General features: G+C 47.5%; 1 pseudogene across 1 annotated transcript; it reads left to right on the top strand.

Annotated features, from left to right (window-relative positions):
- Window positions 1-3,889: 3,889 nt before the first annotated feature.
- On the top strand, window positions 3,890-11,487 carry LOC150046718 (ubl carboxyl-terminal hydrolase 18-like; annotated as a pseudogene). Its single transcript, XR_016539468.1, has 8 exons — window positions 3,890-3,899; window positions 5,079-5,158; window positions 5,370-5,516; window positions 6,100-6,193; window positions 6,666-6,836; window positions 7,931-8,062; window positions 8,735-8,784; window positions 10,985-11,487. The product of XR_016539468.1 is annotated as an ubl carboxyl-terminal hydrolase 18-like (transcript).
- Window positions 11,488-14,310: the final 2,823 nt, after the last annotated feature.

Below are 14,310 nucleotides of genomic sequence, written 5' to 3'. Positions count from 1 at the left end.
AATATGCCACTTACTGTGCTATAGAATGTTAGAAGCTATTGGACCTAGCAGTGCCTTTTCCTCACTAATAATCAATCACTCCTCACCCTCTATGCTTTCCAGTCTCTGGTAACCTCTGTTCTGTCCTTTGGAGACATTAGTTTTTTCTTTTTAGCTTTTACATATAAATAGTACTTTAAGTATTTGTCTTTCTGTACCTGACTTATTTCACTTAGTATTATGTCATCTAGAATTATCTACATTGCCACAGATGACAGGAGTTCATTATTGTGATCACTTAGTAATCTATTTCATTGTATATCCTTACTACATTGTCTTTATCTGTATCTTTGCTGAGTAACAATGTCAAAGCCCCATGTAGGGCTTTCATGTGTCAGTCCAAAGTCTTCATACCATGGGTAGCATGTATGTAGACGTTGTGTGACTTTCCATGTCTTCCAAAGGCAGGAACTGTATCGGGACTTGGTCATCTGTAGGTGTATTCCAGGCAGCCCATGGTGTGGAGAGCAAGGACTCTGCCAGCAGCAGTAGTCTGGTGTGATAGACAGCCCTTATGATTGGCAGGGTTTGAGTGTGAGGAACATGGATACAACTCTGGTCTGGACCCTATGGCTAATGTTGGAAGTGGAGATACAGGGGTGGGAGGGTGGTTCAGTGTTAGGAAATGGCAGCTCATTCTGAGCAGGAACAAATGGAAATGTGAGGGTCCAAGGCCTGGTGTCCAGCCTGATGGTATTTCCAAATTTAGAGTTTTGTGCTCCAGCTCCTCACAGGGGCTACCCTCTCTGAGAGCCAACTCTTTGGGAATCAGAACTGAATGAAAGATGTTGTCCTTACCTCTCTGCTATATGTTTTCACAGAAGTTCCTCTGTCCCTGGCTCATGGAAACCCTTGCTGGTGGTAAAATTGTGGTGTCTTGAGTACCAGCCAGGCATCCTTGGCCTGGGGATTTTAGGGTGATTACTAATGGGCAAGGTGTTTGGGTTCCTGAGGAAGAATTGCCAGTCAATCCTGGCTGAGTCTCAGCATTGCCCAGGAGAACTTAACGAGGCAGATGAAGACAGCAGCATGGAGAGAAAGAAGAGTGCAGCTAAGAGAACCTCTCAGACCCTGGGACTACCCTCACGGTCAGGAGAGCCTCATTTCTTTGTTTCTCACTGTGCAGCAACATTTTTCTCACTGACAGTACTCTGAAGCCTCAGAGCCTGTGATTAGTAGGTCCTTGTCTCCTGTACTTCAATTTCTATGTCTGAAATGGAGCTGACAGTTTCTAGCCTAGCAGGTTGGAAGAACTGAGTGAATTAACCTGTGACATTGCTTTCAATGAATGTGTGGCAGACAGTAGCCATCCTGTTACCTGTGGGCAAATCCCTTTAGATGCAAGGTGCTCCTGCTGACTTGGGAGCTGGAATCTGATTTGGGAGCTGTACTTCCCCTTGCTTTTCACATTTTTAAAATTTAATTTAATTTTACATTTTTTATTAAATAATTTATTAACATTGATTTTTACGTATTTCAAATGACATATTTAATAAATAAGTATTCAAGAAGGGAGTCTATATACAATCAGTGGCACTTAGATTTTAGAACACAATTAAAATTAGGCTAAGGGTTTGTATGTCATAGATACATATTAATCTATGTAATACAACATTATGTCTATAGAGTCATAGTTATGTCTATGTAGTTGTGTTTATATTTCCAATACTGTGTCCATAGCATTGGGGATGCAAATATTGAGTCTTTGCTCTTGTACTGTTTGGATCTAATAGCCACATATTAAGCTTTTCACATTTTTATGTCTTCCTCTGATAGGCACAAAAGCCCTTTCCACAGAAATTTTGAGATCACCTGCATTCTCCCCCTTTTTCTTTTCTTTACTTTTTTCTTTCTTTTTTTACATTCTTCCCTTTTTCAAGGGCACATCTTTGAGAGCAGCTGAGCTTATGGCTGGGAGATTGGTTGCTAGTGTGTCAGGTTTGCTAATAACCCCTAAAGTTGTTTTTGGCTTTTCATCACTTGACTAGAAATGTTGTAGCAGGTGAACTTTCCTCACTCAGAGCTGTCCTGTTTGTTTGTTTTTTCCTTCCTCTCCCTCCCTTCCTTCCTTCCTTCCTTCCTTCCTTCCTTCCTTCCTTCCTTCCTTCCTTCCTTCCTTTCTTTCTTTCTTTTTTTTTGTGGGATATGGGGCTTGAACTCTGGGCCTGGGCACTGTCCCTGAGCTCTTCAGCTCAAGGCTACCGCCCTACCCTTGAGCCACAGCCCCCTTCCTGTTTTCTAGAGGTTAATTGGAGATAAGAGTCTCACTGTTTTTAGTGCCCAGGCTGGCTTTGAACCTTGACCTTCAGATCTCAGCCTCCCTAGTAGCGAGGATGACAGGTGTGAGCCACTGTGCCTGGCGTTCTTCCTCCCCATCTCTGTGGTGGGGACTCTTCCACTGGAGTTAGATACAGACAGGCTGACATTTCTCCTGTCCCAGAGCCCCAAGGACCCAGGAATCCCTCAGATAAGCATTCAGTAATTTTTTTTGCCAGTCCTGGGTCTTGAACTCAGAGCCTGGGCACTGTTCTTGGGCTTTCTCAAGGTTAGAGCTCTACCACTTGAGCCACAGCACCACTTCCAACCTTATCTGTGTATGTGGTACTGAGGAATTGAACCCAGGACTTCATGCATGCTAAGCACGCACTCTACCACTAGGCCAAACTCCCAGCCCTAATGTTTGCTTTTTTAATTTTCTCTTTCTGTAAATGCTTGCACTACTTCTTTGCAGTTAATAATACTTTTTGTGATATCTGTTTTTGTCAAACTTACCTCATCAGTTCGCATTCCAAAGTTTCATACTTGATATCTTCTCTCCTAATTATTTAAAGGTTCCCTAGTGAATTCTTTGTATCTCAGAGAGAATTTCACATTTCATGGCTTTAGTAAGCTCTAGAAAAACATCTGATTTTTGATGAATTCTTTATCTTTCCTTTGGCATTATTTCCTTGCTCCTTTCCAGGCCCAGTTGGTGTACTCAACATTGGAGAGACTTGTTGTCCTCACGCCCTGATTCAGGTATTCATTATGAACCTGGACTTCACAAAGATACTGAAGAGGTAAGACTTTTATTTGTGGTCATAAAATTGTGGATTAGTTTATTTTTTCATAGTGACCTGGACTTTCAGAGATTTCTGTCATAAATTGCCAGAATAGGGAAATACTTTCCTGCATATTCTGGGCTACAAATTAGAATCACTTAAGGGCACGTGCGCACACACACACACACACACACACACACACACACACACACACACACACGTGTGTGTGTGTGTGTGCATGCGTGCATGTGTGCATCTGTCTGTCTGTCTTGGGGCTTGAACTCAGAGCCTGGGTGCTGCCCTTGAGTGTTTTTTGTGCTCAAGGTTCCTGCTCTATCTAGCTTTCTTGATAGTTAATTGTGCTAAGAATCTCACAGACTTTCCTGCCTGGGATTGACTGTGAACCACGATTCTCAGGTCTCAACCTGGCAGGAGTGTTTAAGAAATGTACAAATGCTTGGTGTCATCTTCAGTTATCTATGTTCAGGTGGCCTGGGTTGGGGTCTGGACATTTGCTCCTTTCCTTTCTCTTCCCCTCCCCCTTCTCTCCTTTTCTACTGCCTCAGTCTGCCAAGGCAGACATACCTTCTATGCCTACCTGCTGGTACTTTAGAAACACTTGGTTGGGGATTTTAACCTACAGCTTTAATTTTCAGCACTGGTTTGATAAAAAGGGAGTTGGGACTAGAGCAATACTGCAGAAAGTCATTGAGATCAGTGTGTGTATGTGTATGCACAGACAAATTTCAGCAGTCTTTCTCTTTGGCCCTGACTTATCTCCTTTTCTCCACTTAATAAAGAAGTGAGGGATGCCCATAAGTAAATGAACCACTGCCCAAATACATTGTTATTCTTTTTTGTTGTCCTTTCTCTCCAGAACCTAACTTTGCTTTGTCAGCCTGAGTGCTTCAGGCTGGACTTATTGCTGCTTGCTATATATGTAGGCCCAGAATCTTCTGAAAAAGATTCTTTTTCTGGAATTTCTGAAAGGCCTTTATAAGTTCAAGTCACACTGGGCACATGGCCTAGTGGTAGAGTGCTTGCCTAGCATGCGTGAAGTCCTGGGTTCCATACACAGAAAAAGCTGGAAGTGGTACTGTGGCTCAAGTGGTAGAGAGCTAGCCTTTAGAAAGCCCGAGGACAGTGCCCAGGCCCTGAGTTCAAGATCCAGGACTGGAAAAAGAAAAAAAAAACAAGTCATTGTAAAGAACTGGATATTCAAGGCAAATATTAATAAATAATGAGTTAATTTATTTTCTTCTCATTTTAACCTTTTTTTCCCCCTGGGTCACAGGGCTTGAACTTGGCCTGGGTGTTATCTCAGAGCTCTTCAGCTCAAGGCTACCGCCCCCTTGAGTCTTAGGTCCTTTTGTGCTTGGGCTGGCTTTGAACCTTGATCCTTAGATCTCAGCCTCCTGAACAGCTAATATTACAGGCATGAGCCACGTGCCCAGCCATTTCAACCTTTTTATTAGTGTATTTTCATTGTACAAAAAGGTGTCATTATGGCATTACCATACTTAATATACTTTGGTCAGATTTACCTCTTTTATTCCTTTTCTTATGCCCTCCCTCATTTTAAACAATAGCAGGCTTCCTTACTCTCTTTTCATACATTCACAGACACCAGTTTGCCTGGACTTGCCCTCCTTCACACTGTCCCTGCCCCCCTCTGCCTGTTCCCACTCTGCTGGTCCTGTTTTGCACTTTTCATCTCAGCTGCCAGTTTAACAGATCCTTCAGAGCATGTAGAGTGGATGGGTTGCAGACTTTGAGCCCTGTTCCATTCTGGTGTCATAAGTTTAAGAGGAACTGTCCAATTCAGGACCAAGAATACTTTTCGTGTCCTCAGCAGCTCATAGGTAGTACATACTGACCTTTGGCAGAGTTAGGGAAAGAGAGTAAAAGTCAAGTGGTGAGTGTTGGTGCAGTCAGGGCGTCTGGTCCTGGGACAACTCCAGTGCCCTCACTACTGTGCTGTTACTTCTTTCTAACCAGTGTTTGTCCAGCATGACGCCGCTCAGCTTTACCTCACGTTCTGGAACCTAATTAAGGATCAAATACCTGATATGGACTTGGTAAGCGCCTGAAGCTGGAGCAGTCAGAGGACCCGTAGAAGTCTCTCCCCATTGTTTATGCCACGTGCAGTGAGGGTTCCTCAGAAACCCGGTGTTCTTCCCCCCAACCCACTGCACCCTTGTGTGCAGGGCAACCAGCGTGAGGGGCCAGGCAGTCTAACAGGTCTAGCTCTGGACACCAGCCTAACCTGTCCTTGGCTCCTTCTTACAGGTGGAGAAGCTGCAGTCCCTGTACACAATGCAGGTCAAGGATTCCTTGGTCTGCCACACCTGTAGTGGAGGGAGCAGTAGGACCAGCTGTATGCTGACCCTTCCTCTTCCCCTGTATGACATGGACTCAAAACCTCTGAAAACGCTGGTGAGACCTGGTGAATCTGCACACTCCACTTTGCCAGTGCCCTGTTGTTTGCGTCACTTCCCCTTGATATCAAAAATAATTCTGTTTCACTTGCATAGCTCTAGAGGGTCAATTTCATTGACCAGAAAAAGTTCTCTCTCCTATTTCTACTTTTCTTTTTTTCTTTGCCAGTCCTGTGGCTTGAGCTCAGGGCCTGAGCATTGTCCTTGGGCTTTCTCAAGGCTAGCACTCTACCACTTGAGCCACAGCACCACTTCTGGCTTTTTTCTATGTATGTGGAGTGCTGAGGAATCGAACCCTGGTCTTCGTGCATGCTAGGCAAGCACTCTTACCACTAGGCCAAACTCCCAGCCCCGTATTTCTACTTTTCTTATACTGTTCTACTAACAAGGGCCCCTCCGGTTTTTTTCCCCTCCAATTCATGGAAGATCCTGGCACATGTAGCAGTAGAGGTGGGGGCTATTTAGAAGACTGCAGGGGAAAGTGGAAGCAAAGCTTGAACCCTCACCGTCGGGGGCGGGCTGCTTTCTTGATGGAAAGGGTCTGCTAACATTGCCTGTCCCTGTTCCCCTCCACCGGGCAGGAAGACACCCTGCGGTGTTTTTCCACCCTAGGGAGTTAGCCAACAAAAGCAAGTGGTTCTGTGATAACTGTGGATGAAGACACATGGAAACTAGGTACTCACACCTCAGATTCAAATACTTCCATTGTGGGTTTCCTGGCCAAGGCTTCTCAGACACCTTCAGTGCCCTTCACGATGTGTGGTGGGTGGGGTCTGGGTGGGGCTGGTGCCAGGATCCCTGGGCTTCCCATGCAGCTTCACCAAGAGTGGAAGGGCAGGGAGAATGTGGGGCCAGGTGGTGGTGGGTGGGTGGCGGGTGGGGTTTTCTCTCCAGTTTTAGACCAGCTCCCTATGACAGACGCCTGCTCCTAGGGTTTCAAGGGCCTGTGTGCAGCCCTGGGAAGCTCATGGCTTTTGTCTGAGATCTGCAGTTCTGTGTCAGTCAAGTGTCACTTGAGTCTTGGAGGAGCTGAACAGAGTCCCCGGTGGGAGCCTTTAGCCCTGCAGTGTGTGTCCTACACACCTCTTCCTGGGAAGAAGAGTAAACCACCAGCCCTGGCATTTCACAGTGATCTTTGCTTTTGCAGGTCTTGAAGATGATGCATTTGCCCCAAACTTTGACCATTCACCTTATGCGATTCTCCATTAGAAATTCTCAGACTGAGAAAATCTGCCACTCATTGCATTTCCCTCAGAACTTGGATCTCAGTCATGTTCTCCTGACTGAGCAACAAGACCTCAGTGAGGCCACGGAGCAGGTGAGGTAACCCCACCTTTCTGGATCCATCTCACCAGACAGGACTTCCTTCAGGCTCAGCTGCTGTAACCCCTCAGCTGTTAGATGGTACCTACTCAAGAATTCTCCAGGTCCAGGTTCTTACCAGCCAAGGCCAGTGATTGGGTCTCTTCCTGGCTTCCACTGTGGGGTGAGGTGAGCAGCTGTGCTGGGTGCACACTGGCTGAGGAAGGGCAGCGTCTCAAGCAGTGAGGTCTGCCTCCTCTGAGCACTGCGCTCATCTGAGAATGGATGCTGATTGCTGGCCAGGCCAGGGGAGTACCGAGGAAGACAGGTGGTCCTCAGGTTGTTGTGAGTCACAGGAGCGAAGGTGCATTTCAGGCAGAGTATTTGTTTATTTATTTATTTTACCAAGCATAGTGGCACTGCCAGTTGGGAGTCACAGGCCAGAGGATCATTGGTTCAAGGCCAGCTTGGGTTACATGGTAAGACCTTGTCTCACAAGAGCAGAAAGAAAGCGGCCAGAAGTGTGGTGTGGAGAGTGCTGGCCCATCATGCACAGAGACCCTGGTTTGATTCCTTGGTTCCACCTCCAGAGAAAAGGCTGGAAGTGGTGCTGTGGCTCAAGTGGTAGAGCTCTAGCCTTGAGAAAACCCAAGGACAGTGCTCAGGCCCTGAGTTCAAACCCCAGGACTGGCAAAAGAAAAGAAGAGACCAAGATGAAACAAAGGCTCCAAAATTCCCTCCCTAAACCCTTCCTCAAACAAAACCAAACCCAAACCAAAACAAAACAAATTCCCTTTTTATCCACCCTTTTCTTGGGGGTTAAAACAGGTCTTTTCTTGGGGGGTTTCCACGTTCCTCAGGGGACAAAGATTGACCAATCCCTACTTACCGTATGCATGTATCCAATATAGAGGAAGTCATTATAGTTCTGGTTTATAAGGTTTCCTTTTAAGTAGCTATGAGATTCTCCAGGTCAAGGACTTTTCTCTAGGACCTTTGAAGTACCAGTGCCTAGCACAGAGCAGTAACAAATGCATGGCAAAACATGCTTCCTTCAAGACTAGGGCTGGGGAAGGCAGGATAAATCACTGAGAGCCTTGTCTCTTCCAGCCTGAAGGGCAGTAGCAACACTTTGCTGTGATCGCCCATGTTGGGATGGCCGACTTTGGTCACTACTGCGCTTGTATACGGAATGCAGTGGATGGAAAATGGTTCTGCTTCAATGACTCCAGTGTTGGCTGGGTGAGGCTTATCATCCACATGTTCTCTTGTTCTGAATTAGCCATCGCTAGTAAATCCTCAGCACAGTTGAAGACAAAGTATGGCCTTTTATTTTGTGTGTAGGAGCTGGGGAGTTCTATGGTTCAAAACTGTTCCTCTGTCTAGATTTATTGCTTTTTTTCTAGTCCTGGGGCTTGAACTCAGGGCCTGGTTGCTATCCCTAATCCTCTTTGTGTTCAAGGTTAGCACTATAGCACTTGAGCCACAGTGCCATTTCCAGCTTCTTCTGAGTAGTGTGTTAGAGTCCCACTGACTTTCCTGCTTGGGTTGGCTTTGAACCACAGCCTCCTGAGTAGCTAGGATTACAGGCCTGAGCCACCAGTGCCCAGCTGGTTTATTGCTAAGAGTCTGCTTCCTTCAGTGTTTAGGTTTCTGGCCCAGTGGGTCCAGTGCCTTGATGTTTTATGCTGTATAGGAAACGTATGAAACCAGAAATTAGAAAGATGCAAGATAAAACTCTGGGGGAATGAGGACATTACAGAGGGCATTGATATACAGGGCATCGTGTCACCAGCTGTCATCACAGTGGGCTTCTTTATAGGAGTCTAATGGGCAGATTGCAGAGCCCTGAATTCCCTGAATACTTCCTAGCTACCAACTAGCTGCTGCTGTCATCTGTGTGTGTTCTTCCAGGTGTCCTGGGAAGACATCCAGTGCACGTATGGGAGTCATCACTCCTGCTGGTAAGAGAAGCACATGCATGACGGGGTGCGTTGGGTTCTCAGAGCTTTATGAAAGTTGCATGGATGAATTATTGCCTTTCTTCTGAGCATTCCCTAGTTACTAAACCACTCTGTCCACCATTCAACATTCATCCCATTGCACCATACTTCTCAGAGAATAAAGGCTCCAGTAGTGCTCAGGTAGAAGTATCTTCTATAACCATACACATGTGGTTTCTGGCCTCTGTTACCTCGTCCTAATTTAACCTCTGAGCAAACGCCTACTCGTGCTTTCATAAGCATGGCCTTCTCTACTGTGCAAAGCCTTTACAGATGCACTCAAGCAGATTGTTAAGAAATCTTATTTTTTTTTGCTTTCATTGCTTCTTGAGCATGCCTCCTTTATTATTTCCAAAATTTTTTAAAAAATTATATGACTCCCCCCCCTCATTAGACCATGTACTCTTTTTTTTTTTAATTTTTGGTGCTGGTTCTGAGGTTTGAAGTCAGTCCTGGGCATTGTCCCTGAGCTTTTAAGCTCATGCTAGCTCTCTACCACACGTCCTGCTTTTGGGTGGGTAATTGGAGATGAGGGCATTAAAGACTTTCTTGCTTTGCTGGCTTTGAACATAAATTCTTAGGTCCAAGCTTCCTGAATAACTAAGATTACAAGTATGAGCCATGGTGCCTAGCAGACCAGGGGACAGGACCACTCTTCTCATCTTTCCCAGTCTGGCATAGCAGCATGCACTCACTAAGCATCAAGACATACTTTTAATGGCTACGGAGGTGAAACTAGAGAGAAAAGCTGAAGAAAGTTAAGGCAGAGAGGTTTTATGTGTGCCCATGGTGGCACCGGCGGTGGTACTGGAGGACATACTCAGCCACAGAAGGAGGCTTGATTAATTCAAAAGTAATGGATTAGGTGGTGTTTATGTTTGATGCTCTCCTCTAACCTACTTTTCCTGTTATTCTTTCATTTGTCCTGAGCATTTCTCTTAGGTACCTGTTCTTAGCCCATTTTGGCTCATTGACTCCTCTGTGATTTAGAACAGGGGTTAGCACACTTTACATGACCATGGCTAGAGAGAAGGAACTTCAGAGTTTGTGGGGCACAGTTTTTGTAGCTGTTACTCGCTTTGGCCTTGTAACACATCACTCGCTTTGGCCTTGTAACACATCGGATGCCATAGACAGTACAGAAATGCGTAAATGAATATAATTGGCTGTGTTCCAATAAAAGTTGTTTTCCAAAAACAGGGTTGGAGTTGGCTTATACTTCCACTCTCATAATTTGCCTGTCCCTGATTTATTATTTTATTTATATATTTATTTGTTTATTTTTGCCAGTTTAGGGGCTTGAACTGAGGGCCTGGGCACTGCCCTTGCACTTTCTCAAGACTAGGGCTCTACCACTTGAGCCACAGCGCCACTTCCAGCTTTTTCTGTGTATGTGGTACCGAGGAATCGAACCCAGGGCTTTATGCATGCTAGGGAAGCACTCTGCCACTAGGCCACACTCCAGGCCCCTTATTTTATCTTATTTATTTAATTTGCTGGTCATGGGTCTTGAACTCAGGGCCTGGGTGCTATCCCTGAGCTTCTTTGTACTCAAGACTAGAGCTCTACCACTTGAACCACAGTGCTACTTCTGGCTTTTTCTGAGTAGTTTATTGCAGATTAGAGTCTCACAGATTTTTCTGTCCAGGCTGGCTTCAAACCCTGATCCTCAGGTGTGAGCCATCTAGCATCAGGCTGGCTGTGATTTGTGCTAACTAACAAGAGCGTAGAAGTGACTATTCCAGGTCACTGTTCTCTCCTTGATGAGATGGATGGTAGGTGATGGGTAGATGAAGATTTGCCAACTCACAAGCGCGTAGAAGTGACTTTCCCAAGTCACTGTTTTCTCCTTGATGAGATGGATGGTAGGTGATGGGTAGATGAAGATTTGCCAACTCACAAGAGCATAGAAGTGACTATTCCAGGTCACTGTTCTCTTCTTGATGAGATGGATGGTAGGTGATGGGTAGATGAAGATTTGCCAACTCACAAGAGCATAGAAGTGACTTTCTCAAGTCACTGTTTTCTCCTTGATGAGATGGGTGGTAGGTGATTGGATGAAGACGTGCTCCGCTAGCCTGGAAGCTTGCTGACCCTCGTTACTGCTGTCCTTTTGCCGCAGATGTTTAATTTTACTATGCTCATAAATCTCTCTTTTTAGGCGGGAAACTGCATATCTTCTGGTTTATACGAAGAGTGGAGGCTAATGGAAATACTGCAGACTTTCAGAGACTGATACATTCATTTCCTTTTCTGTCCTGGGATCTGCTAAGTCTTCTAGGAGATTCTACAATAAAGAAAAAAATAATTTAAACAATTACATCATAATTTAAATCTTAAGTTATAACCACGAGTGATTGCTGATGTGATTTGAAGGAGGGTTGTCTCTCAAGGTCATGTGACAGGAGCCTGGTCCCTTGTATAGCAGTGTTGTGGGGCATAATCTTGTGAGCGGTGAGGCTTGTGCAGGGCATCTGGCTCATGCTTGTAATCCTAGCTTCTCAGGAAGCTGAGATAGATCAAAGCCAGATTGGGTGGAAAAATCCACGAGACAGACTTTCAGCTGACAACAGAAACAAAAAGCTGGAAGTGGAGTTGAAATGATAGTGGGTGAGGCTTGAGTGAAAAAGCTATAGGACAGCACCTAAGTCCTGAGTGCAAGGCCTAGTGGAGTCACCCAAGTGAACAATTTCTTTCAGCTAGGCCCCCATTCTAGAGTCTCCAAAACCCTTGAAAATACCACCGCCATCTGGAGAGTAAGCATTCCTCACAGGAGCCTGTGGAGGACATATCTTATTCAAACCATCTCATTAGTGAAATAGGCACCATACGCAAATAAAGTTGTTTCTCTCAAAAAGAGTCTATGTACAGCTTAATCTGGGGGTAATGAAAACACATAAGATGCAAATGATTTTTGCTATAGAAATTGGAAAGAAGGGCCGGGAGTTTGGCCTACTGGTAGAGTGCTTGCCTAGCATGCACAAAGACACGGGTTTGATTCCTCAGTAACACATACATAGGAAAAACCCAGAAGGGTGCTTAGGCTCAAGTGGTAGAGCTCTAGCCTTGAGAAAGTCCAAGTACTCAAGCCCTGAGTTCAAAGCCAGGACTGGAAAAAAAAAAAGAAATTGGAAAAAAGCTGAGATTCCTTCCTTAGTAGAAATCTTGAGGCTGTAGAGAGGTCTAGGGCTTAGGATAGTCCATATACTCAGAAAAATACATTCAGAGACACGGCTGAGAAGGTCACAGAAATCCACAAACCTAGGTTAGGGTGAGAGAGTCAAGTCACAGAGGAGAGGACAGTGAGCACAGGCCCAGCACGCCCTCTGCAGCACAATCTCGCTGCACCACGGAGGGGAGTTTGCCCTCTGGTGGTAAGTGGAGGTCACTGCACCACAGATTGGTCTAGGGCTGTGAGCATTCACCCAGAGCACCCTCTGGTGGCAAGTGGAGGTCACTGCACCACGGAGGGGAGATTTGTGAGCATTCACCCAGTTTGCCCTCTGGTGGTAAGTGGCGTCACTGCACCACGGATTGGTCTAGGGCTGTGAGCATTCACCCAGAGCACCCTCTGGTGGCAAGTGGAGCTCACTGCACAGCGAGAAGGCGGGGAAGGCAGTGCTCATTCACCCAGAGCGCCCTCTGGTGGGTTGTGGAGCTCATTGCACCATGGGGGAGGGGAAGGCAATGACCCTTCATGGAGAGCGCCCTTTGGTGACAAGCGGAGCACACTGCACCACGGGGGGGGGGTGAAAGGTAGTGAGAATTCACCCAGAGCGCTTCTGGTGGTAAGCGGAGGTCACTGCACCATGGATTGGTCTAGGGCTGTGAGCATTCACCCAGAGCGCCCTCTGCTGAGTAGTGGAACTCACTACTACACGAGGGGGCGGGGAGGTGGTGAGTATTCACCCAGAGCACCATCTGGTGGGTCGTGGAGCTCATTGCACCACCAGGGAAGGGTGAAGGCATTGACCCTTCACGTCGAGCGCCCTCTGGTGGCAAGCCGAGCTCACTGCACCACGGAGTGGTGAAAGGTGGTGAGCATTCACCCAGAGCGCCCTCTGGTGGGAAGCGGAGCTCACTGCACTACGGAGGGGAGGAGGGGGTGAGCATTCACCCAGAGCGCCCTCTGATGGGAAGCAGAGCACACTGTACCTCGGATTTGTGTAGGGCAGTGATGATTCATCCTGAGCGCCCTCTGGTGGCAAGCAGAGCTCATTGCACTACGGAGGGGAGGAGGGTGGTGATCATTCACCCAGAGCGCCTTCTGGTGGTAAGCGGAGGTCACTGCACCATGGATTGGTCTAGGGCTGTGAGCATTCACCAGAGCGCCCTCTGCTGGGTAGTGGAGCTCATTGCACCATGGGGGGGGCAGTGACCCTTCACGCAGAGCGCCCTCTGGTGGCAAGCGGAGCTCACAGGTCCATGGAGGGGTGAAAGGCAGTCATTCACCCAGAACACCCTCCTTGGAAGCGGAGCTCATTGCACCATGGAGGGGAGGAGGGCGGGGAGGATTCACCCAGAGTGCCCTCTGGTGGCAAGTGGAGCTCACTGCACAACGGGAAGGCAGGGAAGGTGGTGAGCATTCACCCAGAGCGCCCTCTGCTCGGAAGTGGCGCTCACTGCACCACAGAGGGGTGTAGGGCGATGAGTATTCACCCAGAGAGGCCTCGGGTGGCAAGCGGAGATCACTACACCACGGAGGGTGGCAGGGTGTCGAGCATTCACCCCGAGCATCCTCTGGGGACAAGCAGAGCTCACTGAATCATGGAGGAGAGTAGGGTGGTGAACGTTCACTCAGAGCGCGCTGTCGTGGCAAGCGGAGCTCATTGCACCATGGAGGTAAGGAGGGTGGTGAGCATTCAGCAGAGCGCCCTCTGGTGGGAAGCGGAGCTCACAGCTCTACGGAGGGGTCGAAGGTGGTGAGCATTCACGCGGAGCTCCCTCTGGTGGGAAGCCCAGTTCACTGCACCACGGAAGAGAGGAGGTTTGTGAGCATTCACCAGAGTACCCTCTGGTGGGTAGAGGAGCTCACTGGAACACGGGGGGAGGGTGGGGAGGCAGTGTGCATTCACCCAGAGTGTGCTGTCATGGCAAGCGGAGTTCACTGCATCATAGAGGGGAGGAGGGTGGTGAGCATTAACCCAATCCGCCCTCTGTTGGGAAGCAGAGTTCATTGCACCACAGGGTATGGGGGAAGGCGATGAGCATTCGCTCAGAGCGCCCTCTTGTGGAAATTTGAGCTCACTGCACCACGGAGGGTAGGAGGTGGGTAAGCATTCGCCCAGAGCACCCTCTGGTGGGAAGTGGAGCTCACTACACTAGGGAGGGGAGGAGGGTGGTGAGCAGGGGTGTAGTGTGCCCTCTGGTGGAAAGCAGAGCTCACTACACCACAGAGGGTAGGAGGTGGGTAAGCATTCGCCCAGAGCACCCTCTGGTGGGAAGTGGAGCTCACTACACCACAGAGGGGTGGAGGGTGGTGAGCAG

The sequence above is a fragment of the Megascapheus bottae genome, chromosome 24, assembly GCF_031878675.1.
Source record: "Megascapheus bottae isolate mThoBot1 chromosome 24, mThoBot2.hap1, whole genome shotgun sequence".
Taxonomy (NCBI): Eukaryota; Metazoa; Chordata; class Mammalia; order Rodentia; family Geomyidae; genus Megascapheus; species Megascapheus bottae.
This window is presented reverse-complemented; position numbering and strand designations above follow the sequence as displayed.